Source organism: Cajanus cajan, chromosome 6 (genome assembly GCF_000230855.2).
Source record: "Cajanus cajan strain Asha chromosome 6, NIPB_CcT2T_4, whole genome shotgun sequence".
Taxonomy (NCBI): Eukaryota; Viridiplantae; Streptophyta; class Magnoliopsida; order Fabales; family Fabaceae; genus Cajanus; species Cajanus cajan.
Genome location: NC_138522.1, coordinates 13,256,973 through 13,260,077, shown reverse-complemented (window position 1 = coordinate 13,260,077; position 3,105 = coordinate 13,256,973).

The following is a 3,105-nucleotide window of genomic DNA, read 5'->3' as shown; positions in this document are numbered from 1 at the left end:
TTTGTTGCTCTAAAGACTGGTGAAACCAGTAAGAAGATGGATAAAGACAAAGCTCTAAAGGTTGAGTTTGAGCATAATAACTTAGATGAAAGTTCTGAGGACTCAATAAATGATGAGATACCTCTCATGTCCAAGAAGTTCAAGAACATGTTAAAGAAGAAAGGAAGACTGAGGAGCTTCCATAGAAAGAAACATAGGTTCAAGAAGCTTATCAAAGAAAAAAGCAAGAAGGTCATTTGTTATGAGTGTAAGAAGCCTAGGCACATGAAGGTTGAATGTCCTACACTCAAAAAGTGATGGATCAATAAGAAGAAAGCCAAGAAAAGCTTAATGGCCACATGAAAAGGTCTGGACAATAGTAACAACAATTCAAATGATGAAAATGCCAACATCTATTTCATGGTGAATGTAGAAGAAACAAAGATATAGGTGAAATCTAAGTCTAATTCTTGTTCTAGTTTTTTTTAAAAGTTCTGATGAAGAGGAAATGTCTTATGAAACTTTTAGGAAACTCCCATGTGATAACTCTTGAGTATAAGAAGTATAAAGAAAAATGTAAATCTTTATTAATAAAAAAATGACTAAATCAACTAATTACAAGGCACATCCCACTAAATCAACTAATTACATCATTAAACAAATCATAAAATTACAATCTAAAAAGAACAAGAAAATATTGTGCAGGGCCGCAACTTTGCAACACAACTTTGAATCACTTAATGTACGAACTAACATTTTCTCCCAAAAAATAAGTTCTAAAACTTTCTCTTATCTTTACAAAGACACCAAGAAATTCCAAATCCGATATTGGGAGCTCTAAATATGGCCTACACAAAAAACAATGTTAAAACAAAAAATTACAGAAATTAACTAGAATTTACAACTAAGACCAAAATAACCCACTAGAACAAATCAAAGCTAATGTATCACAATATGATATTGATAAAAGTAAAAATAAACCAAAAACAATGCATAGAAAGATATACAAAAATTGATCTATCACTCCCTGTGCCCAAGATGAAACTTCAGGAGGACCAAGGTCTAAAACGTGTCAAGCATCTCTCATTATAGGAAGAAAAGCAAACATAGTAGAAAAAGGTCCAAGTTGGCTGCTGGAGAGGAGTGACTTTTATAGTTAGCACTTCAAGCATCTACTATTGAAGCTGCTGAGAAGCAACAAGAATTGGAGTTGGAGTAGACATTAGGAAACTTGCTAGTGGAGGGCTACAAAACTGTCTTTGTGCCTAAGTCATTCTCCAAGGTGATATATGACATGAAACATCCTAGAATAGTGAATGAAGCTCAACATTCTCTCATTGGGATGACTTTCAGAGCCATGTATCTTGACTCGCCTTTCCCTCTAACTCTACAATCAACACAAAATGGAGTGGTTGTTGTTGCTAAAGCTCATTCAACATCCCCTCAAGTCTAAGAAGTTCCACCAATACCATTTGCACCAACTATTAAAATTGTTGTTTTGTTTGTGGAACAATATGTTGAACGTGTTGGTACTAAAGAAGTTTCACAGACTAAAAGAGAGACTTCTAGAGCGTCAGCTGGAACGACCAATGGCATTGCACTACTCTTTACTGACTCTAGTGCAATTGAGGTTGAACCACTAAATGTGGCTACATGATTAGCAGAGCTAGACCCAAGATGTCTAGAGGACTATATGTGGACTATTCCACCTAATAATGAGGCTTATAAAGAAACCAATTTTGCTTCTAAAGATCTAGAGCAGTTAATAGAAGAGCTCATAGATAAGAAATATAGCCCAAACTTCCTTGTAAGTGATGCTCCATGGAGATCGCTTTACTTTAACATGAAGAAGTATTTTTATCTTTTCCATAAAGAAAGGCACAAGATTATTTTCTACGAGGAAGTGCTAGAGGTCAAGCCCTTTGATCTGTATGGTCTAAATCATCTATATGATCAAACGATGGAGATAATCAAGCAACCCTAGTTTGAGAATGAATACGCTTGTTGAACAAGGGTTGCCATTGAGCTTAGCTATGAAGGTACTTCTCACAACCTTCCTACCATGGTTGGCGTGTTGGGATACAAACAAGTCCCACATCGATAAAATAATACAAGAAATAACAACTTATATAACACAAAAATACTTCAATGATTGAGAGGCCTTTTGGGTAATGACCAAAAGCAAAATCGTGAGGGCTTAGGCCCAAAGCGGACAATATCTCATCATTGTGGAGTATGCTTGTGTAATAACCATATAAAAACAACCCTCATAAAATATTCCCTTAGACAAATACCATAAAAATAACCTCATCAGTGGTATCAGAGCTGCAGGTTGGATTCGGTGACAACCAATAACCCTTATAAAAAAAATGATAATGATAATGTGATATATAAAGACAGATTCCATTGCATGAAAGGTTAGGTCCCTTGCTTGAGGGGAGGATTGTTGGGATACAAACAAGTCCAATATCGATAAAATAATACAAGAAATAACAACTTATAGAACACAAAAATACTTCAATGATTGAGAGGCCTTTTGGGTAATGACCAAAAGCAAAAATCGTGAGGGCTAAGGCCCAAAGCGGACAATATCTCATCATTGTGAAGTATGTTTGTGTAATAACCTTATAAAAATAATACTCATAAAATATCCCCTCAGATAAAATATGATAAAAATAACCCCATATATCATGGCACACCTAGAAGACTATGTCAGATTCAGCCATGGACATAATTTCTTCTAAGCTGATTTAAGACTTAAGGTTGTGTAGTGTTCCATCTACAAAGGGAAGAAATGACTTGTCAGATACATCAAAGATATCAGGTATCTATGTTACATTAAAGCTCACTAGTTAGGAGCATCTAGAGTGAACAAATATTACCCTATACTCACCATGGGACGCGACATTTTGTAATCTCTTATTTCTCTATTGACCAAGCCTTCTACTTGCAATGTTTTCTACTAATCACATCGTCGTTACATTTATCCATCCTTTTTTTGTTTTTATTTTATTGTTTATTTACCTATAAATATTTGTTTCATGTATGCATATACTACCCCTACATTAGTTGTTGTTATATCTCCCTTACCTGAGCAAGAAGAGCAAGTGTCACCATCTTCCTTTG